Raw genomic sequence first — 25,180 nt, 5'->3', positions numbered from 1 at the left:
GAACTTATTACTGAGTTAAAGCAACAGTGGATGTGACAAAAAACATAAAGAGTGAAATTATTCATACTTGAACAACACAAACCTTATTATATAAGTCAGAGACCTTATCTTTGCACCACTTATTATAGATGGCTTGGATGAAGGGCCATTTTGATGACCCTTGCACAGGCTTCTGGTCTGATGCTGTACAATTCCTATACCACCTGGAGATGCAACTGGTCAGGACACTCTCGATCACACATCTGTAGAAACAGCTGGTAGTCTTAGGGGAAAGCTTGGCTTTCCTCAGTCTGATTAAGGAAGCAGAGGTGCAGCTAAGACTTTTTGACTTAGGTTGTGGTGCTGAGTGCCCATGTAAGGTAATCAGAAATGTAAACAACAGAAATTATGTAGAGCATTAATGAGGGTGGCTTCAGTGACAAATTTGCAGATGAGTTTTCTTGTGGGTTTACTGGTCACATTAAAAAGTGTCTGTGTGAGTGTGGATGTATGTTCAAATGAATGTACCCAGGCTTATGTTTCCATCTTGTTGAGGGCTTGTTTTTGTCATCCTCCAGTTTGTAGACCAGAATAGGTTCTTGTTCACCACCAGCCTTTAAAAATAAGTTCAGATAGCACGCAGATCTGACACTATTCAATCACAATCAATTATAAAATGAACACAATATGCCAAAATATTGAAATATTACATCTGAGAGACAAAATTCTATAGGCTTACTGTACCTTACAAAGTTATTCTTACTGTAGATGCAGCATAATTATGCCTGCAAGCTATTTACAAATTATGTAAAAATTTAAATATAAGTAAGATGAAATTATCAAAAGATGAGTTGTTCTCTGCGACTATGGCTTAGTCAGATAAAGTAACTTTAGTTATTCAAAGTTCTGAATTGACGCATCTTGTATGAGTCTACCAGAAAATTTTATGAACTTCTTTTTTAACTGGATAACAGGAAGCCTGAGCCTACCTCAGCAGAACCAGGCACAAAGTAGGGACCAAATTAATAGGACTTACTCACACACGTATTCTTACTTATTCATACCAGGCCAGTTTAGATGGCCCTTTCCAGCCTGGGATGTAGGAGAAGACTGGAGGACCTACATGAAACCCACATACGAATGGAACGAATGTAGATTATAACATGCTCAGAGACCATGAATGGGTCTCTGGTGTTTTGAGATAGTATCAGGGAAGAACTGTGTTATTGTGACATTGCTTCATGTACGCTACATGCAAACACAAACAATCTGGTCTTTTTAATGCTGTTCAAGTGTCCTCACTGGCAAGCATCGATTATGAAAATCAGTTTGCTAACCACATTACTCTGAGTGAAAATGCACTGGAAAAGCAAAGCTACATGATACAATGAAACAGCATGTATTCATGTGAAAAAGTAATTACATATTTAACAAGCATAATAAGCATGGTCTTATATATCAAAAACACACAAATTAAAGAGGGACACTTGCTTTTTACTGTAGCTATCAGGCACATGATGGTAATGGTATTATGTTCTAAAGGTACTGGGATAGCAGATAGGAAGCCGTTTAAAATTTTTACATCTATTGTTATGTTAAGTGTAAAGCCTCCTGTTAATGTACGTATATTCTCTGTAACAAGCTGTTAATCAGAACGGTGAGTGGCAAAACCTAAATAAAAGGAGGTATTAATAAATGAACACACAGTATATGAGCAAGTTATTGAGAATTATCTATTATTTAAAGCTGGAATTAATTCTTTAGTTTTTCTCACTGTACTTACTAGGTGAACACTATACTATAATAACACCAGCAGCAGATGGTGTGATAATTTAAATTTTCCCACTTGATTTTCCCAGTCTGTCATTCAATATGTAACCTTTTATATACCTTGTTACATCACACCCCAGTAATTCAAATAATTTACAATTAAAAGAGTAAGTGGCTGCAGTGAAATTCATACAAGTAAAATATTAGTAATGCCAGTATTTCAGATAGCATGAACATCAGAAATGGTCAAGAAATATACATGTTTTATATAAAATATATATAGTATAAAAATATCCATGAGTATTACAGGTTGTACACAGTATGGTTGTTGCAGTACTGGAGCACTTACAGGTTGAAGGCTCTTGCTGAGTCTACCTGGAGTAGGACTACCTAGAAAAAGTAAAACCAAAAGTTGACTCAAATACTGAATGAAAGGTTGCCAATAAAAGACACTAGAAGAGTCCCTAGAATATATTTGCACTACCGGTTTATAGGAACTGAATCTTCTACATTCCTAGAGAGATAGATGTTGGGAGCATGCGCTAATAACACGTTGCTGCACCCACCACACAACGAACTCTCTGGATTGGGGCCCGAGTGTAGTGGGTGACACCTCAGCACAACACTGGAACAGTGTGAGCCTTTTTATGAAGTGCCAGTCCTGCCACCACCCCCCAAGTTTTCCCTGTAAATTGGAGGACCTGCTTGCAGGGCTAGATGAAGATTAATGTCATACCCAGGATGAAGCAAATGCAGGTAAAGGGCCTTGCTCAAGAGGTCAATGGAGTAGAGTCACTTCTGTCATTTATGTACAATTGCCGGCGCAGATCCCTAGCCTCAGAACCACCACTCCGCCCGCTACCAGCATATCCAAAAATTCCCCTCAACAGAGTTTCATAGCTCCTGAAGTTATGAATTTCTTGAAACACCGAGCAGGTGTGGGCAAACTTATTGCCCCCCGACTTGGAGCCTGTGCGTTGGGGTTTACCCCGGTGGACGAGAGGGTGGCCTCCCTCTGCCTTCTGGTGGGGGGAAGGGTCCTGACTGTTGTTTGTGCGTATGCGCTGAACAGCAGTTTGGAGTATCCACCCTTTTTGGAGTCTCTGGAGGGGGTGCTAGAGGGCATACCTTCTGGGATTCCCTCTTTGCTGGGAGACTTCAATGCTCACGGGGCAATGACAGTGAGACCTGGAAGGGCGTGATTGGGAGGAATGGCCCCCGATCTGAACCCGAGCGGTGTTTTGTTATTGGACTTCTGTGCTCGCCACGGATTGTCCATAACGAACACCATGTTCAAGCATAAGGGTGTTCATATGTGCACTTGGCACCAGGACACCCTAGGCCTCAGTTCGATGATCGACTTTGTGGTTGTGTCGTCGGACTTGCGCCATATGTCTTGGACACTCGGGTGAAGAGAGGGGCGGAGCTGTCAACTGATCACCACCTGGTGGTGAGTTGGCTTCGATGGTGGGGGAAGATGCCGGTCAGACCTGGTAGGCCCAAACGTGTTGTGAGGGTCTGCTGGGAACGGCTGGCAGAGTCCCCTGTCAGAAGTAGCTTCAACTCCCACCTCGCAGAACTTCGACCACGTCCCGAGGGAGGTGGGGGACATTGAGTCCGAATGGAGGCGGCTGACCGGAGCTGTGGCCGTAAGGTGGTCGGTGCCCAAACCCGTTGGTGGACACCGGCGTGAGGGATGCCATCAAGCTGAAGGAGTCCTATAGGACTTTTTGTCCTGTGGGTCTCTGGAGGCAGCTGATAGGTACCGCAGGCCAAGCGGAATGCGCTTCGTTGTTGCTGAGGCAAAACTCGGGCATGGGAGGAGTTTGGAGAGGCCATGGAGAACGACTTTCGGACGGCTTCGAGGAGATTCTGGTCCACCGTCCGCGCCTCAGGAGGGGAAGCAGTGCAGTGTCAACACCGTATATGGTGGGGATGGTGCGCTGCTGACCTCACTCGGGCGTTGTGGGTCGGTGGGGGAGTACTTCAAGACCTCCTCAATCCCACTAACATGCCTTCCACGAGGAAGCAGAGCCTGGGGACTCTGAGGTGGGCTCTCCCATCTCTGGGACTGAAGTCACCGAGGTGGTCAAAAAACTCCTTGGTGGCAGGGCCCCGGGGGTGGATGAGATACGCCCGGAGTTCCTTAAGGCTCTGGATGTTGTAGGACTGTCTTGGTTGACACGTCTCTGCAACATCGCATGGACATCGGGAACAGTGCCTCTGGATTGGCAGACGGGGTGGTGGTCCCCTCTTTAAAAGGGGACCGGAGGGTGTGTTCCAACTATAGAGGGATCACACTCCTCAGCCTCCCTGGAAAAGTCTATTCGGGGTTCTGGAGAGGAGGGTCCCGGATAGTCGAACCTCGGATTCAGGAGGAACAGTGTGGTTTTCGTCCTGGTCGCGAACAGTGGACCAGCTCTTCACCCTTAGCAGGTCCTGAGGGTGCATGGGAGTTTGCCCAACCAGTCTACATGTGTTTGTGGACTTGGAAAAGGGCGTTCGACCGTGTCCCTCGGGGAATCCTGTGGGCAGTGCTCCTGGAGTATGGGGTACCGGACCCCCTGATAAGAGCTGTTCGGTCCTGTACAACCGTGTCAGAGCTTGGTCCGCATTGCCGCAGTAAGTCGAGCCCGCTTCCAGTGAGAGTTGGACTCGCCAGGGCTGCCCTTTGTCACCATTCTGTTCATAACTTTTATGGACAGAATTTCTAGGCGCAGCCAGGGTGTTGAAGGGGTCGGTTTGGTGGACTCAGGATTGGGTCACTGCTTTTGCAGATGATGTTGTCCTGTTTGCTTCATCAGGCCGTGATCTTTAGCTCTCTGGATCGGTTCGTAGCTGAGTGTGAAGCGGCTGGGATGAGAATCAGCACCTCCAAATCCGAGACCATGGTCCTCAGCCGGAAAAGGGTGGAGTGCCCTCTCAGGGTTGGGGAGAGATCCTGCCCCAAGTGGAGGAGTTCAAGTATCTCGGGTCTTGTTCACGAGTGAGGGAAGAATGGATCGTGAGATGACAGGCGGATCGGTGCGCATCCGCAGTGATGCGGCTCTGCATCGGTCTGTCGTGGTGAAAAGAGAGCTGAGCTGTAAGGCAAAGCTCTCAATTTACCAGTCGATCTACGTTCCTACCCTCACCTATGGTCATGAGCTATGGGTAGTGACCGAAAGAACGAGATCGCGAATACAAGCGGCTGAAATGAGTTTCCTCCGCTGGGTGTCTGGGCTTTCCCTTAAAGATAGGGTGAGGAGCTCAGTCATCCAGGAGGGGCTCAGAGTAGAGCCGCTGCTCCTCCACATCGGGAGGAGTCAGATGAGGTGACTCAAGCATCTGATCAGGATGCCTCCTGGACGCCTCCCTGGTGAGGTGTTCCGGCACGTCCAACCGGGAGGAGGCCCCGGGGAAGACCCAGGACACGCTAGAGGGACTATGTCTCCCGGCTGGCCTGGGAACGCCTTGGGATTCTCCCGAAGAGCTGGAAGAAGTGGCCGGGGCGAGGGAAGTCTGGGCTTCTCTGCTTAAGCTGCTACCCCCGTGACCCGACCTCGGATAAGCAGAAGAGGATAGATGGATGGAAATGTTCATGTAGCTAAAAAATTATTATTGTTAATAGGCTTTTTCAATTTGCATTTCATTCAATATTTTCTCTTGCCTTTCTACAAGGATTGGTTTAAGGGAAAAATTATCTTTAAAATTTATTGGTGTGCTCTAGTAAATTAAGTGACCAAAATGTTACTATGGTAGAAGAACGTAGGAGCATGCATATTTTTATGTGATCATCTGACAAAATCCAGCCATTTACTTTTTGAGTTTGTGTTTTCCAGTATAATGTCCCAGCAACTAAAATGATTAAAGAGATATCACACAGGAAATAGTCCTGGGGACAGTCCAAATTCAGCATAGTGCACCATCACACACAAAGCCCCAGTCTTAGTGCTAAACCTAATATATACCTTTGCACTGTGAGTCTCTAGATCTAAATTGTACTCATTTAATACAAAAAAGTTACAACTTCAGACAGAAATTGCTCCATTTTTGAGCCTGTTAGGCTACAGCCTTAGGTAGTAGTGTTGGGGCTGGATGGGCTTGGGTGATTCTATTTTAGACAAGCCAGTGGAGATCCTGGCCTGATCTGGTGCTCTTTGGAAGGCTTCACATCCCTTTTGCTATGGTCTTGACTACAATTCATGACATGAAAGTGAATGGGTCTTAACACCGGCAGTCCACATTTAATTCTTCATATATAGCAATAAAGCAGTTATTCCAAAATAGGAGAAGCCTACATTTTAGATAATTGACTGTATAAGACATTTGCACATTTGGATAACCTGTTTGTCTTCTGGTGTAATATTGCAGTCACAAATCTGTCTAGTAAAATAGATTGGAGTGTAAAAGATAGCCCAGCCACAGACAGACACAACAGCACAGGTCAAAACACACGGGTTTATTTCTGCTTATTATTTACAATTCCCGACACTCATGATTTCTCAGTCCTTTTAACGTCTCACTTCAGCCGCCCACTCCTCCTCCCAACTCCGGCTCGTCCACTGGAGTGAGGCGGCCCCTTTTATCTTGCCCCGGATGTGCTCCAGGTGCTGATGATGGTCTTCTGGCAGCACCTCCTGGTGTGGTTGAAGTGCTGCCCTTACACCTGGAAGCTCTCTGCGCATACACAGTTCCTGGAGTGGTAGCACTTCCTCGTGTGGTGGAAGTGCCGTCCTCCAGGGCTCAGGAACCATCCAGGCAGCCCCTTGGTTGGACCACAGACCTCCACATGGCTGCGCCTCCCAGCTCCATAGTCATGGTCCTGGATGGAAATCAGGGGGGCTGCCCTCTTGCGTCCAGGGTAAACACTGCCCCCTTCCCGGTCCTTCCCTGGCCCAGGTGTCCCGGTGGGGCAAGGTCCCTGGCCACCTGTCACAGGAGTTAAAGTAGCAATTCACATTTGAAAATGTAGTTAAGTAAGTGACTTGTAAAGTAAAAATAGTTTCAGAGCATAGTCATATGAAACAGTTTGGGAACCCTTCTCAACCTACATAATAATTTACTCTACTTTCAACAAAAAAGATAACAGTGGTATGTCTTTCATTTCCTAGGAACATCTGGGGTACTGGGGTGTTTTTCAAACAAAGATTTTTAGTGAAGCAGTATTTAGTTGTATGAAATTAAATCAAATGTGAAAAACTGCCTGTGTAAAAATTTGGGTCCCCTTATAATTTTGCTGATTTGAATGCATGTAACTGCTCAATAATGATTACTTGCAACACCAGATTTGTTGGATTAGCTCATTAAGCCTTCATAGACATGTTTGTCCAATCATGAGAAAAGGTATTTAAGGTGGTAAATTGCAAGTTGTGCTTCCCTTTGACTCTCCTCTGAAGAGTGATAGCATGGGATCTTCAAAGCAGCTCTTAAAATATCTGAAAACAAAGATTGTTCAGTATCATGGTTTAGGGGAAGGCAACAAAAAACTATCTCAGAGGTTTAAACTGTCAGTTTCAACTGTAAGGAATGTAATCAGGAAATGGAAGGCCACAGGCACAGTTGCTGTTAAACCCAGGTCTGGCAGGCCAGGAAAAATACAGGAGCAGCGTATGCGCAGGACTGAGTGAATGATTACAGACAACCCACAGATCACCTCCAACGACCTCCAAGAACATCTTGCTGCAGATGGTGTATCTGTACATCGTTCTACAATTCAGCGCAATTTGCACAGAACATCTATATAGCAGGGTGATGAGAAAGAAGCCCTTTCTGCACTCACGCCACAAACAGAGTCGCTTGTTGTATGCAAATACTCATTTAAACAAGCCAGATTCATTAAGGAACAAAGTGCTTTGGACTGATGAAACAAAAATGTAGCTATTTGGTCATAACAAAAAGCGCTTTGCAATGCGGAAGAAGAACACCGCATTCCAAGAAACCTACTGTCAAATTTGGTGGAGGTTCCATCATGCTGTGCGGCTGTGTGGCTAGTTTTAGGGACTGGGGCCCTTGTTAAAGTCGAGGGTCGGTTGAATTCAACCCAATATCAACAAATTCTTCAGGATAATGTTCAAGCATCAGTCACAAAGTTGAAGTTACGCAGGGTTTGGATATTCCAACAAGACAATGACCCAAAACACAGTTTGAAATCTACAAAGGCATTCATGCAGAAGGAGAAGTACAATGTTCTGGAATGACTTGACTTGAATATCATCTAAAATCTATGGGATGATTTGAAGCAGGCTGTCCATGCTTGGCAGCCATCAAATTTAACTGAACTGGAGAGATTTTGTATGGAAGAATGGCCAAAAATACCTTAATCCAGAATCCAGACATTCATCAAAAGCTATAGGAGGCGTCTAGAGGCTGTTATATTTGCTAAAGGAGGCTCAACTAAGTATTCATGTCATATCTCTGTTGGGGTGCCCAAATTTATTCACCTGTCTAATTTTGTTATGATGAATATTGCATATTTTCCATTAATCCAATAAACTTCATGTCACTGCTGAAATACTACTGTTTCCATAAGGCATGTTATATATTAAAAGGAAGTTGCTACTTTGAAAGCTCAGCCAATGATAAACAAAAATCCAAAGAATTAAGAGGGGTTCCCAAACTTTTTCTCAAGTAAACTAACCAAGTATTTCTACTTCATTATTATACAACACCAGTTCAATAATATATCTCACTAATTTTAAACCCCAAGGCTTGTTGAATGTTGGACTGCATCTGCAAATTGAACTTATTTGAAAGGGGTATGTGTTCAGTGTGTGTGTACAATCACATCTGGGCTTTTTGCTGACATATAACATTCCAGAACACTCCAAAATCTGGGTGTTATTAGCAGACTGAACAAATTTAATATAGTCAACATCTAGAAACATGGTAGAGTGTTTAGTATTGCAACCTCACCAGTCAAGAGACAGCCGACTTGGTCACTGTCTCAGTGCAGCTTGCATTGTCCACTCATGACTGGGTTTCCCTCGGTTAGGATGACTATAAATTGGATCTACGTGAATACTTCCTTGCACTTTATGTGGTCAGACCTCGACTTGACAATTTCTGTTGACAAAATTAATTGATGTTTGAAAATATTGTCCTAGATTTCTTTCTTTAGGCTTCTTTTTATATTAGCAAATATCTCTTTAAACATCTTGTACATTATGATTTTGTAAACTACTTTTGTAATTTGGTACTCTTGTTGGAGGAGATAGTTTTATGCTTTGGCAGTGAACAAATGTAATGTCTTTGGAACTGCAAATAGAAAGCATGCTATCATTCTTATTCTTACACAAACAGATTTTCTTTTAAATAATGCATCAAAATGAAGTGATTCATTTCATGCCGTCCACCACCAGCTGACTGCACTACTGTATTCACAAGGTAAGCTTGACATTCTCCGTTTGACTAAAGCTTTTTTTATTTCATAGCACTGCAGCTGATCAAATTGATTTGCAGCTCATTGCACAAATATTCACATGCAATATTATACTAAATTACGTCTTGAGAAATAATGTCAGATTGTATATAAGTGAAACTTGGCGTGTACTGTACCAATGAATATTATATAAAATAAAGAACAAAATAAAAGGCTAGCAGACTGTATTTATCCCCAGGACATAAATACCTACATGAAAGCACATATTGCTGTTGGCAGTGTGTTTGCCAGTTCTATTACTTTGTTCTAGATGAGCACATGTGCATAAAATGGACAACAAAACCCCCAGTATAATTTAGTTTCCTGAATTTTGTGAAGAGTTTTCAAAGACAGGGGGAACTTTGTGTACTTATATACCTTACAGTATAGACACTTGAGAAGTGTTGACAAGATCAAAATGTTGTAGCTAAACACATAAGGGCAACCACAAAGTAGCAAAGATGAATGATAAAAAAAGAAAAGAAAACCTAAAATTTTACTCTACATGGTGTCAAGCACAAGAGTTTAGAGGACATCTTCTGAGCTCCACTAATGTAGGCAATATTACCTCAAGCAAAGAAAGGGTGCTGTCAGCAACACCTCCTCATTTATCATTGTCAGTTCAGACGCCCACTGGCCAGATGACAGGTTACCTTGTTTCGGCATCCATCAACGATGCCCTGCACCTTCCGGGACTTCTCCATGAAGACCAAGAGGCCAAAGGAGGTGGGTGTTCCATCAGGACCCATGGGCTGAAAAAGATGGAGTTCTGTCTCAAAAGCGACATTTCATTTCTTATTAGCCTGATACCATGTTTTACACCCTCATGTGACTTTTCTTTTGGTTATCCTAAAACCACCAGCATTAATCAGGGTTACCATATTGGTAGCCCAACTCTTCATTTTGACCCCTCTTATTTATTCTTACAAGGTATATACAGGACCTTGCCCTGAGGTGGCTTTCCAAGCTGCCACTAAACATATTCCCTTGTCATCTTATCTCATACTGTCTTTTCAATTCCTCATCATTTCATATCTTCATTCTAGACTCCTCTGTCCACTAGCAAACAATAGCCAAGACCTAAATGACTTTTGAGGGATTCATCTAAAGTTACAGGGTCACCAGATCAGGGCATCCTCTAATGGTCTCTGATGTGCTTGGATGCCTAACCACTGAGTGACTTTCAAAGCGCCAGATGTTCATGACAAAGTTACTTCTATTAATTTTTTGTAGCATAATTTAAAGTTTTTGATAAATAGCTGATTATAAATAATATTCGTTATTTAAAATTAAATCTTTCTGTGTCACACACTGGTGACGTCATTGGGTTACTTGCTTGTTGCTGATGCATTGGCGATTCCCAACCACTCGTGCGTGCATGTCAGCACATAACATCGTGGACGGTCATCATATTTAAATGCAAGCACAACACTAAACAATGGAAGACTTAAATTAAAAAAAATATATTTTTTTGACATAAAATTAAATTTGAGATTTTCAGAAAATCAACCAAAGACTCTCTAGTGACTTTGAGTTTTGGTTTTCCCTTTCAAGTCCCGCTGGACAAATACAACAGCTTTACTTAGTTTATTGACTCTTTTATATATTAAATTTCAATATTGTCTAGAATTTCAATTATAATCTATTTCACTCGTAATAACTGAAACCATGTTAGATTTAACTATATCATAGGCAGACCTACAGTATATAGTCCAGTCAGTTAATAGACTGTGTACTTTTTATTTAGGTACAATGAGGTTTTAATTCAGGGCCTGGAAGAAATGCTTTAGGGACCCTTTCATAGTATCTCTGTGCTATTCTGTGTACACACAAATCTACTACCATCCAGTTATCTAAAGTGACAAGTGCATATGCTTTTTAATGTTCTGTCACTCTCTAGCACCTGTCAGATCCATTTCTTTCATTATGAAAATAAATGGAGATATGATTAAAAGAAGTAAATTTAAAAAGAGCCACATAATTAGAAATAAACATAAAAATCCACAGTCGCTTGCCTAAAAAGCATTTTGCCCTGACGATAGGTTGGGATGGATTACCAACTCAGCTTTATAAAAATACCAACAAATATCCCAATCATGTCTAGTTCATACGGAACTGCTTGTTGTGACCAAGATAGAAACATGTAAATTCCAGAGGATGTGAACTATTTAATTGTTAAAGCCCGTGACTTCTTCCGTGACTTCTTTAGGGGTAAAGATAGATAGATAGATAGATAGATAGATAGATAGATAGATAGATAGATAGATAGATAGATAGATAGATAGATAGATAGAAAGATAGATAGATAGATAGATAGATAGATAGATAGATAGATAGATAGATAGATAGATAGATAGATAGATAGATAGATAGATAGATAGATAGATATATACTTTATTAATCCCAAGGGGACATTCACATAATCCAGCAGCAGTATACTGATACAAAGAAACAATATTAAATTAAATAGTAATTAAAAATGAAAAAAATTAAAATACCGGCAAAAAGAATTGTCAGTAGTCAGAGCACAAAATAAGCAGAAGAATTCAAGTGTCAAGGTTCAAAGCAAAATCTAATTTTCAAATTAAGAAATGAACCAAAATGTTCTACCAATAGTCTCTTCCCTCTATGGACTCTCAAATTTGTTGTTTTAATAAGTAGTTTTAATGGTTGGATGCCAAACTTTGTACGCCACCATCATTTATGTTGGATATTTAATGATATCTCATGCCATAACCACGTGACATCACACACCAAGCCCATGTCACTGGCAATGGATGCTGTAACCAACAATAATATGGTGGTTCCCATGAAGCATACAAAGCAAAGTCGCCCATAAAGAAATCCACAATCAAATATCATTGCAGTGCTATCACCAACATAACTTTAAATATACATAAATCTTAAAATAAATCTTAAAATAATAAAATTTAAAAAGTAAAAACTGACAAATAATAAATCAGGATCACACACACGTTTGACTGTCTCTCTACGAGATGTTTTTTGAGACTAAATTAGAAACCAGCGCTATCAGTCTTGGCTTTTTTCTTTTTGCACAAGCAGAGTCATTTCATTCCATCTTTAGAATTTTCACATAAGATCAAGAATCCGCATCCCGGGTATATCCTTGCATGGAGTTTGCATGTTCTCCCCGTATGTGCCTGGGTTCCCTCTGAATATTTCAATTTTCTCTCACAGTCCAAAGACATGCAAGAAAATTGAAGTAGCTTTACCCAGTTGACCCCTGTGTGTGTGTATCTTTGTGCATGTGTGTGTTTGTGTGTGTGTGTGTGTGCTCACATTGTAATAGACAAGGATTCTTCCTGCCTTGGACCTGCTGCTTGCTAAGATGGGCTCCAGCTGCCCTACGAGCCTGTCCTGCATAGTCTTGTTGGCAAGATAGATGGATGAATTTGTCATTGTGTATTTTTTTATTGTTATTCTGGCAATACCATTTTGTTTCTTGCAATACAATTCATGCTATTTCATGTTGACATTTTGCATGGCTTCAGCTATGTTGCTCACAGATTGCCATACCTGCTGTGAGTCAAGTGATGCAAATGTCACATGATGTACAGTACATATTAGGCTTATCTTATTCCATCTATGAAAGATACTAGTGCACATGTCCTGGTTATATGGGTGCTGGATTAATTTATAAATCAAAAACACACACAATGAATTCTCTAGATTTGGTTAGCTAAGAGTAATAATAATAATAATTCTTTGCATTTATATATAGCGCTTTTCTCGCTACTCAAAGCACTCAGCAATTGCAGGTTAAGGGCCTTGCTCAAGGGCCCAACAGGGTATGAGTTTGTAACCTTTATTTTTGATGTTTTTTTAGTGTATGATTTAAATGATATGTTTGGGTCTGACCATAGTGAATATTCAGACTATGATTCTTTCTTATCCTCTTAGGTTTTTAGTTCTATTTTTTTGTTTTGCTTTTAATTTAGCTGTTGATAATAACACTTTGAAGACCAGCAACTTCCTGGACGTTAACTCTCCCCTCTGAGCTTACATCTAGCCCATTCCCAAAATAATATTACCCTTTGGTAACTGCTAGAATCAACGTCATCTTAAGACCTCTGCCTTTAACATAACAATATTTCTAAGAATCGTTTAGCCATTTACCTTATTAAAACAGGCCAAATCTCAAAAATATTTGCCACATTTTCTGCTGCCACCATCCTGATTTGGACAACCAGCAGTCCTCCAAGGTGTTCTTTTAATTTCTTTGGCGCATTCCCCTTTGGAGCAGATTTTACAATGTTAGTAGCTGCTGGGTAAGAGGAAAAGAAGAAAGCCTAAGAGAAGGTTTATAGATGTGGTGGGAGAGGACATGAAGGTGGTGGGTGTAACAGAGCAAGATGCGGAGGACAGGAAGAGATGGAAAAAGATGATCTGCTGTAGAGACCTCTAACGGGAGCAGCCGAAAGAAGAAGAAGAAAGAAATGTTTACTTCCCTATCCTTTTGCAAATTTGGTTTCACCCTTTAGATGAATCATTTTGCATCTTTCTCCTGTCTAATTTGTAGCTGTTTAACCCTCTTAAGGTGAATGACTGCATGAATATAATGGTTGTTTTGTTGGGAATAAAAGGAAACAGTCCTGCCATAAGAGTATTGAGAAAGGCAGAGAGAAGTCAGTCAAGGGAAGGCATACTTTTCAAAACTGGCCTAAATTTGGGATTGCTGCTTTGGGAATTTTTTTCATTGGTCACCTTGACCTGAGAAAAAATGATTCCCAGTATCTGACATCTTTAGAATGTCATGAGGGAAGAGTTATGTCCAGTATCTCCACCTAGTTTCTAAATGGAAACATGGAAATACTAAAGAGAACTATTGAGGCCGTGTCTACCTAATAGGGAGGACACACAGCCTGAGACCCTGTACTTTCAAAGAGTGTCCGGTTTCAGAAATTAAAGGGGTTTTCACCCTCAAAGCTCATTTGCTTTGTGTCAAATCTGGAGGTGGTTAGTTACTGTGTTTCTGTCTCCAGTTAGTTAGGTTGTATTTGACACAAAAAACTTTCAAGCAAACAAGAAGTAACAATGAATGGCCTGTGGGTGTGTTGTGAACTTCATTCACTGGGCAGTATTTTCCTGGAAATGAAAATTTGATAAGAGCTGCACTTGTACATTTGTAATGATTATGTGGTTTGTTGACCAGGCAGAGCTTTGTTAATGTATTTTATCTGATACCTAGAAAAGAACATGAAAATGTGTTACAGAAAGAACAAATTTCATCTGGAAACTTTATGGCAAGCTCTGCTGCGGGCATACAGTGATTCTCAATTTTATATATATTGTTTACTTGGGAATGTTTGATTCTGCTTTACTACATAGTATTAAAGTTAATGTGTCTCCGTATGTCTGCATTGTGCTAAAAGTGTAATCACATTTGGAGGATGTCCCGCTTTAGTGTGTCATTCTTGTGGTATAAGATTAGGAGGTTTGGTTGTCGTCCACAAAGGATTTTGTTTTTCACGAAGGATTTTGTTTTTCACCAACTCTGTATGTGGTGGTTTTGTTCAAACAAGTGAATCTACAGCATTTTTCATCTGGTCAACTACTATCAAAACCGATTGTGAGTGAGAAAAAGATGTTCCGAGGCTGAATCAGGTTCCAGGGTTGAGTTGATTAACTTGTGTGAGTTGTTTCATCTTATATGCATTGTAAAAGAACAAGTCTAAACACTCTTACAAAGATTTGGGGCAGCCACCCATATATTGTTCCTAGCTGCAAAAGGATTACATTGATAAAGCAATGTTGCTTCTTTGAGTTCCACACTGAACTGCTTGAGTTAGCCAAGAAGGAGACTTTTATATCTTGTAACCCAGAAGTGACGTCAGTCTAGGTGCCAGAACAGGAAGTGACGTCAGGTCAGGCAGGTTTTCCCGTATTTGATCTGCAGAAATAACAGACAAAGGTTTAGAGAACCCCACCACCCCCTGGCCTGGCGGGTAATCACCTTCACTTGGTCCCTTCAGCTCGCTCCTAGTCACACGTGTGTGACAGCATTTATGTGGATTTATTTTTATACAGAGATTGCCCAATTACTGGTAGAAATGTTTGTCGTAACATGGTAGATCATACCAGAGAAAAAGAAGTTCCGAGGCTGAATCAGGTGCCAGGATTGAGTTGATTAACTTGTGTGAGTTGTTTCAACTTATATGCATTTATGTGGATTTATTTTTATACAGAGATTGCCCAATTACTGGTAGAAATGTTTGTAGTAATATGGTAGATCGTACCTGTGTCGGATCACATTTATACCGCACACAAACTGCTCCATGGGTTTGCATGCATAGTACAGCACACTGACCACTGTTTCTTAGTCCAGTTGCTTTAGTCTGTATTAGTGTGTGATTGCCATATTCACCTATATCTAAACAAAATGAACTATAGGGGTAATTATTCTAGAGTTTGAAAAAAATTATCCATACTAACTAAATATGAAAACAATAAAAATGTATTTCTTGCATTGCTCAAAATCACACAAGGAATCCCTCAAAATAACCTTAAAGGAGACCAGAACTCAAGAGTAGAAACTTAAAACAATAATATGTTTCTTAATCAATCATCAGCTTGGGTACTTCAGGCTTTTTGCTTAGCTAATAGCTACATTTTAACACTGTCTCACCCAAAAATGCATTAAAACATTCAGTAGATGATGTGGCAGTTTGTCCCAGAAGTCCATGAACTTTGTGTTAATTACTGCCTTCTAGCTTCCTTCTTAAATGCACATCCCCTCAGTTTCCATTAGTGTTCTCAAGTGATTCAGTATTTAATTCAAAGTTGTTTGATGGGTGCTGCAGTTTTTTGCAGTGTGGTGACCAGAATGGCACACAGCGCTCTAGATGTTGTTGCATGTTACACACTGTGGTCACCAGGGGACGCTCCAGTTCCCCAAACACCTCACATAACAGAAGTTCAGATACATCAGCTGCAATTACAAGGCTTTTTATTGTGGGAAGCTCTTCCAATAAGTGTTTCCCACACTGTACCTAGCATACAGCACACAGTAACAATAAAATACTCTTTTTCTTCTTCTCTCTGTCACTGCCTCCTACCCCACTAGCAAGCTTTTTCTTCTTTCTCCTGACTATGGCTCCTTGAGTGGTGGCAGGGAGCTCCTTTTATGTAATCCCTGGAAGTACTTCTGGTGCCCTAAGGTTGTGGCTCAGAAGCATTTCCGGGTAAGGTTGGTCCAGACCTACCTTTGCTAACTCGACGGCACCCATGGAACCCAGCAGTGCTGAGCCAACAAACACTAATTCCTATGATGCACTGTGGGAATCTCTTGTCACCCTAGGACAGACAATAACTTGTGGAAGTTGTCTCCCCCTGTCCTTCCATGCAGTGGGCCAGGTAAGGTTAACAGACGGCGCACTCCACAATACAATACACAATTTGATAATGATGTCCATTGAGTTATACTCAACAGTTTATTTTTTTTGTTTTTAATTACTTCTTTAAATTTCCCAGGGGATGAGAACTTTGCTTCAACATAAACTCCTAAGTCCTGTACAGAAGTTAGTTTCCTATTTTGTACTTATAATTAATCTTCTTTTTGCCTGTGTATACAGCAGCACTTTTTTCTTGTGCATGTTAAACTGCATTTTTTAAGTTTTCACATACTTTGAAGGATGCTTAGATCTTTTGAAATTGTTTTTGCTGCCTTATTATTATTGACCACTAAACTTAATGTAATTTGCAAAGTTACTAACTTTATCAGATCAACTTTATTAATACACAGTACTGGTCCAAGCACAGACCACTGATGAGTTTTCTCTTCTTTCCTGTGTTATTTGCTTCCTGGCAGTCAAGCAACATAAAATACAGTTTTGTAAGTTACCTCTCATGCCGATTGCTTCTAGTTTTAATGTGTTTTAAATACCTAAATATAATTATATCATATGTATTTGCCTCTTATATAAAAGACTGACAGATTTATTTTGACAGGATCTTGCTCTCATCAACCCTTGCTGGCTGTTAATTTAATATGTTGTATATTATTTTCATATAAATAGGTTTGTCATTTATTTTTAATTATAGTTTCCATAATTTCACATGGGATTGAAATAAAAGTTAGAGGGCTTTAATTAATGACATCCACTTTGTCTCAATTCTTATACCCCTGCATGAACTGAGTGATGGAATATGCTTGATAAAGGTATAAAAATAACATATTTTATTCTTTCCAGCACTACTGATAAAATTCTATCAGGCTCGAGGGTTTTATTTGTCTTCAGCACATCTATCACCTGAAGCACATTTGACTCTGCCATATTTACATTTGTAAACTCTGAGCTTGTTTTTACTTTGACCAGAGTTTTACAGTCATTTCCTTTGTAGCAAATGGCTAAGGGTTAAATATTCATTAAGATCATTAACTATCTGCAGCTCATTTTCAGTGAATATTCTCCACATATCAGCGGAGCTTCTTATATTCTCTTTTACTGTATTCTTTACTGGAAGAGTACTGGAAAAAATGTTTGAGGTTTGTTTTGGTTTCAATAGAAATGCCTTTTCAAGTTTTCTTTTAAACTTACGAATGCTTTACTCACCCCTTGCTGTAGTTTCTGCTATTGATCTGGGTCTGAGTACTTTTTTATTTTCATGTAGAATGGTCTCTTCAGTCTCAGGTTTGACAATGCATCCATTTAGGTTATTTCTTTATTCTTTTTATGTTATTTATTTTTTAAATTTATTTATTTTAGGCCTGGATCTCTGGTGTACGCAGTGACACCATGTGTAAAATATTTACAGTTTGTGATACTATACTGTAAATAAAAATTACAAAATACAAAACCGTCAAACTACTTACAATATTTCTAAAGCAAATTACACTTCCACAGAGCTGAAACTACAGGCTAATAAAGCAGCAGCTTTGTTACTGTTTATGTAATTTATTTCAGATAAATCTGTGACAAATATTAGCTCTCACCTATATAGAGCACCAACTGCCACAATCTTGGAAATGACTGGCAGGAAGATCTCACAGATCCTGTCACAAGATGCTTTAGGCTTCTTTTTAAAAAGCATCTGTGGGAAGCATAACACTACAGCATATGAGATGATATATTTAGATCTGCAAAAGAGTTTTAACAATGTTCTACTAACAATATTAATTCTCAGATTGCAGTTAAAGCAATATATGCAGTTAAATGAAGAACTTGTTAATGAGCAGGAAAGAGTGCAGACAAAAGGTGAGACTTGTCCTGCAAGTACGGTAATTAAATATGATCAGTCAGTGCTTAACCAGACTACTCACATGTACTTATTATATACTGAGTGGTCACTTTATTTGATCCAGATGCCCCCCACAAATAACTGACAGCTTAGTTACTGACAGCACTAGGGAGTACAGGCGATTCAGTTCCATGGCTTTAGATTTTAGAACTACCACAATGAGTGTATAAGTTACAGTAATTTGTGTAATTTTGTTGTACAAAATTGTGAAAAGTGTGCTGCAAAGGCCACAAATTCTCCAGTCTGAGCATTTTAAACTGACGCTCAGGTTTCTGGGAAAGAGCATAAAAACACTGAGCAAAAGACTTGAGACACAAAATAGGAAGCTAAAATTGCTGTTATCCATTTAGGAGCTCAGCAACACCAGGTAACTGAAGCCTACTAATTAATTTGCACATTGTAATGAGCGTTGCGACAATGGAGACAGACAAACATACACACGTAGATCACCACATATGAGTAACGCCTTTGTCTGCTACAATATCTTTCTGTCATTTTGATTATTGCATCATTCTGTGACATAACAACAGAAATTAGAGTTTAGATAGGCATTGTGGTCTACATAGATGCAACATGCTAAAATGCTATGGTTATTTTGTCATGGCATGGTTGCATTTCCAGTTAAACAGTTAATTTTCTTCAGTTATTTGATTAGATGTTTACTCAGATGATGGATGTTGTGCAGCCTCATCTGTGCATCTACTGGTTATTGGGCAGATTTGTTAATTCAGGTGTTTATTATTATAATATAATATAATATAATATAATATAATATAATATAATATAATATAATATAATATAATATATACTGTTATCTGCAGTGGGCTGGCACCCTGCCCAGGGTTTGTTTCCTGCCTTGTGCCCTCTGTTGGCTGGGATTGGCTCCAGCAGACCCTCGTGACCCTGTGTTCGGAATCAACGGGTTGGAAAATGGATGGATGGATAATATTATATAATATATACTGTTATCTGTGGTGGGCTGGCACACTGCCTGGGGTTTGTTTCCTGCCTTTTGCCCTCTGTTGGCTGGCATTGGCTCCAGCAGACCCCCGTGACCCTGTAGTTAGGATAGAGCGGGTTGGATAATAGATGGATGGATATACTGTTATCCATGTGTTCTGGGATTATTTTGGGTTTTGAAGCACCAGAAATCATTTTATGTCATTTATTATCTTTATATATAATACGCTACTGTTGCTGTTCATTTGTCTGTCCAGGATTTTAAATCGCCTGTAGCCTGCAAATCATTTGACCTATTGACCTGAAATTTGGCACACATATACTACGTGATGTCTACTATCCGGTTTCGGGATGAGGATTGACCTCCAAGGTTATTCCTCTTTTTATTTTTATTTTATTATAGAATCAACTCTCGGCAGAGTCAAGCAGGGCGGCCGTGCGGCACATGCATACAGATGCCGTTCTCATCCCTACCACCTTCGCCGTCACTTCCTCTACCTCTTCATATCTTAAATCATATTTGAGGCAGATTGAAGACTTAAGTGCCAGCTTAAGTGAAAAATTAAGGAAAAAGTAATTGCAACACAAACACTGACTTAATCAGTTTTAATGCGAACAAATGCAGACGAAAGAAGAGAAGAAGCGGGCCACTAGGGTGGAGAAAAGAAGAGCTGCTCAGGAAGCAGCAAGTGCATCAACCTCTGAGCAAACGAATGCTAAATGTACAGAGAAAGAGGATGAAAACTAGGAATGCTCAAGTCAAGTGTTAACGTGCAGTGCGCTGTTACTGGTATAATATAGGCATTGGCAAAGCTATTTATACTTAATGTCTAGTATTCTTAATCATGTGACAACCACGGTCGGTACAGTTATGTTACTGGTTGGAACATATAAATAATACTGTATGATTATTTTCATTCCTTCATTTCAGTGGATGAAACAACTTCTTAGTTTCTCTTAGTGGTAGTTTTTCTCTTAAGTAGCCCTGGTGGTAGAATTGTTATTCAAGTTTTGACTTGTTCTGACTTTGACCCTAAAGTAATGTCTTACCCTTTGGTTCCTGGTTGGCTGTTTTAAGTTTAAGCTCATGATTTTGATTCCTTCCTGTCTCAGACTTTGTGTTGGTTGTCATTTATTATTTCCTGGTATTACATTCTCAGGCACTTTGGAGTGTCCTTAACACTTATCTGTTATTAGAATACTACTCATTTAATTTAATTTAACTTAAGACTCACTGTACACTATACATGTGACAACACTGAAATTATGAACTTCTTTATGAAGAAAGAGCACAAAGAAAAAGAAAGATTAAAAAATACTGCATAAAGGATGCTATGTTTTTTAATATTCTATAAAACTGCCATAATCCCAGATATTTGAATAATCATATCAAAAACAAATATTCTGAACAGCACAACATGTTGCACTCAGACATGCCATGCTTATTCAGGTCAGGCTCTGTGATCATAAAAATTGCTTGTGTCTGCTACATGAATATGTCTAATGATCAGCAATTTAAATGGCTGAATGTCTGGTAAAAGAATTGTGTAGCTTTACCACACATCAGAAAAGCATGTCAAAAACAATATTCCAAAAAAAGACCAACTGTGATAGATAGATCAGCTGTGTTTAAAAGAATGGTGCTTATACAAGTTCACAGACCATGTGCTTTAAGTTGTTTGTCCATTGACCTACCATTTAGTTTTACCAGCACCTAAGAGGGTCTCTTCATCTTTTAATGTTGCTTTATTGAAACCAGCTATGTTTTACATAAAAAAATGATATATAAAATATTAGCTTCAATATAATATGAATTCTTATTGAGTGAACAGTCAAGTTCTACATCTCTTCAACTGGGGTAAATAGTCCTGAGGAACGATATTTTAGTGGCAATAATAAAACCTTAGTGTTCTGATCCACATGGTTGCATTTGAAGATCACACAAAACATCTGAGGTTGGTTGGGTTGTATTTCCAGGGAGAGAGGATATGGAAAACTGGAGGTAAACTAGCAGTACACTACAGAGCCACTGAAAAATCCCACCAAAATAAGTGGGACTATTTAGTTGTAAATTGTTACGATTTAAGTACTTTTGTCTCGTTTGATTTACTTTTTACGATCTTGTCAATGGTATCATCCTAACTATTACATAAAACCTGTCATTATGACACTGTAGATTGTTTGCATTTTTTAAGATTAAGAGTCTCTAGGTTGCAATATGTTTTTTTTAATTACTCAAGATTCCTCTTTGTTTTCATGTTTTTTTGAAACTTTGCCTGTTTACCACTCATGACCTGCTTTGCACTTTGTTCTTTTATCACTTTTCGTAAAACTGACCCTTTCTGCCTGACTTCTCAATGGATTTTCCATATTAAAAAGGGTAAAACTTTTTTTTCACTTTTCTCTCCCTCTTCCCTAAAAACTCATTCCTATAGCTTTAAAGGCAACAGTGACAGGCAGCTGGAAAGGTAAAATGGATGGACTCCGTGCCCTTCTGGCGTCAGTATATTATAGACTTGCCTCAGACCCCAGAAGTGACTCTGTATTCAGTGAGAAGCTAAACTCTGAGTGGGTTTTAAAGACCTCTCTCTCACTCCACTGTTCAAGCAGATTATTGAGTTTAGAGCAGAAAGTAAAGAATAAAGTTCAGAGGGAAACAGAGAGATGGCAGGTGAGAAAAAAACTAACCCAACCACACAGTCTATGCAACATCTGTGCCAGACTGGCTTTGTTTTTTTCTGTGTATTCCATTTGTGCTTCTCAATGTATTTATTCATAAAGACAGTAATTCTGACACTCGCCTTTCTCGAGTCAGAACTGAACAATAGGAGGTTGTTATGTAGTTATTTTAATTTCACATTTTCTGAGCTTCCTGATTTTGTTATTGTTATTTCTCCAAATATTGATTTTTTTGTTTTTTCTAAGGTATTTATCATTTTTTAAATATTTTTTTTTGTAGTTTCTGACATTTTCTTAATTTCTCATGGGTGCTGACAATTTCAAGTATTTCATTGTAGCATTACCAATGTAACGAACCAGGTATGACAGGATAAAAAGTCAACACTGGCATCTCGTCTCTATCTCTATCACTATCTAAAGTCATCTCTGATGAAGGATCACAGGAATTGTCCGGTAGAGGGGTCCTTTCATCGGATTGGCTGGCCCAGCGCTATCTCAGCTGTGGAATGTCCAGTAGGGGGAGGCAGCCTGATGGCTGAGGTCTCCAGGACTCTAAACAAATCCAAACTGTATTACATGATATCATCTACTGTTGAGTTCTGCTCTGTACTTGTAATATTTTTATTTTACTATAACCTGTAAATTGTATTGAAGATTACTTGTGTTCTGTTCTGTGTATTGTATGGACCCCCTTCTTTTTGCCACTCACTGCACACCCAACTGACCTGGAAAGGGGTCTCTCTTTGAACTGCCTTTCCCAAGGTTTCTTCCATTTTTTTCCTACAAGGGTTTTTTGAGAGTTTTTCCTTGTCTTCCTAGAGAATCAAGGCTGGGGGGCTGTCAAAGGCAGGGCCTGTTAAAGCCCATTGCTGCATATCTTGTGTGATTTTGGGCTATACATATATAAATTGTATTGTATTGAATCTAACAGTATGGATAAACTCCAAATACCTAGAAGAGAAATTCTTGTTAAAAGCTTGTTTTAGAACTTTAGGCAGCGCTTCTCAACTTTGATTTTTGGTTTCTATTTGTGGCTTTCATGATAGTTTCTCTGACTTCTTGGTTATGACTCTAACTATGTTTTTTATTTGCTTCCAAGTTTGATGACCAGGTTAAATATCTGCAATGAAGTTAAGATCAGATTATAAACCTATGATGTTCAAAATGGCAATTTATACATTGTCGAGTTAATTTTAGCATGGTTGACTGTACATGTCTCTGTGTATGTCTGTGGAAACCTATGTACAAAAATAATTTTCGAAAAACTTGACCTAACTTTTTGAAACATGTTGCATCATGTTTGCCTTGTTACAAGCTTTAGATCTATTGCTTCTGGTCTAGTACTTATCTCCATATCTTTCAAAAACCGATCAACCTGTCTAATGATAAATGCCACAGAAATTGTTTAATTTGAACCATGATTTTGGCAGTCTGCTCTGTTTAGTCATAAGGCTAGACCTAGTGATTTGTAGAAATAGTTTTTGAGATTCATAATTTCTTTAAATGTACATATACACACACATGGCGGCACATGCAAGAGTGCACATATATATGCAGTCACACACTCAGAAATTTATCAGTTAAGATAGCTAACAGCTTGTTTGCTCTGCCAGAGCACATGCTGAATGATAAAGAGAAAGAAAAGAACCCACACAAAGACACACGCACCCAAAGGTTTACGTGCACAGAAGCGTTAAGCCACATTGTAGCAATCTGTCTAGCAGTGTAACTTGTGTACTTCATTTGATCCAATGAGTCAAATTAAATATTACTAGGCTGACCCGCCTCTTAAGGCGACCGACTTTTAAATTGACCACTTCTTAAGGCAATTCAATATGTAGATCAATTTGATATTTTATACAAACTCATTAATTTGGTTATATTGCATTTGAGCGGTATTACTTTAATACTCGTAGTTTCTGTTATTTTTGTGATGAAATTTAAACTTTTTTTCTATATTGAGGTCGCCCTTTTGAACCCCCCTGATATTTACTACGTGGTGAGGCATTTGTACTCCATCAACATTAATTATTTCCAGAGACATAATTTTGTCTATTTTTCCAGCAATTAGCACAAAAGCAAGGAACGATGGGATCACCAGAACTCTGCTCACATCATGTCGCCGCACGCAAGCTGCAAGTAGTAAGTCTGTGATAAGCGGAATACCACTACGCTTTCCACTCACGGGACGGAAGGACAATCCCGACCACTTTTATATAGTAAGAAAGAAGAAGAAGATATCGCACTGTCTGGAGTAGAAAATCATCTTTTACCTGGAAAAACGAAACTACAAATCCCATTGTGCATTGCAAAATGGAAGGGGCGTGTGTGAAACTCCGCACCTGTGTAGCACTCACGGGACGGAAGGACACCCGACCGCTTTTATATAGAAGGAGTTAAGTGGTTCACTTCATTCAATTCCCTCTTCATTTTGCTCTACATTTATCTGTAATAATAAATATAAGTTAATGTACTTGTATTATACAGTACAATTGTTATATCATAAAACATTTCAATGAGTGGTTTCCCAGTAAAGTGAAATATACTTGGACATACTGTATGGACCGTTTCAAACTGACGTTTTTTTTATATCTCTTCATCTGCTCGCTATTCCTTTTCACTGATAGGCATCCATCTCTAGCAGAATAGTGGTAAATGCTGCCATGACAAATTCTTAATAAGAATAGCTGATTATTGTCTTTTTTTCAGTAATTTTTGCCAATCTATAATTTGCCCTCTGTAGATTATTGCCTAATTTGCCTGCATCCTTGCAATAATTTAACACAAATATATAAAATGATTGCACTTTTTATGAACTTTGAGTAGGGCTATATAATTGCATTCTTTTTACGAATTATTCACACATCTTGCTCTGAAAGTAAAAACTGAAAATAAAATTTCAGCATGCATAATTAAAACCTTCTTTTAATTAACTTACTTTTCATAATTAACAGGCACTTATTTTTTATGAGCAATATGCCACTTTCCCCACCTCTAACTTAAAGTGCCTCCTACATTCAATCTGCCAGCTATTTTACTTTTTCAGATTGGTTAGTTTTTCCTTTCCAGTTTCATATTTCATTTCCCCCAGGCTCATCCAGCTATTGTTTGTAAATGTAGAGCCATGTTAAGGTG

Source organism: Polypterus senegalus, chromosome 13 (assembly GCF_016835505.1).
Source record: "Polypterus senegalus isolate Bchr_013 chromosome 13, ASM1683550v1, whole genome shotgun sequence".
NCBI classification, from domain to species: Eukaryota; Metazoa; Chordata; class Cladistia; order Polypteriformes; family Polypteridae; genus Polypterus; species Polypterus senegalus.
Note: the sequence above shows the minus strand (reverse complement) of the source record.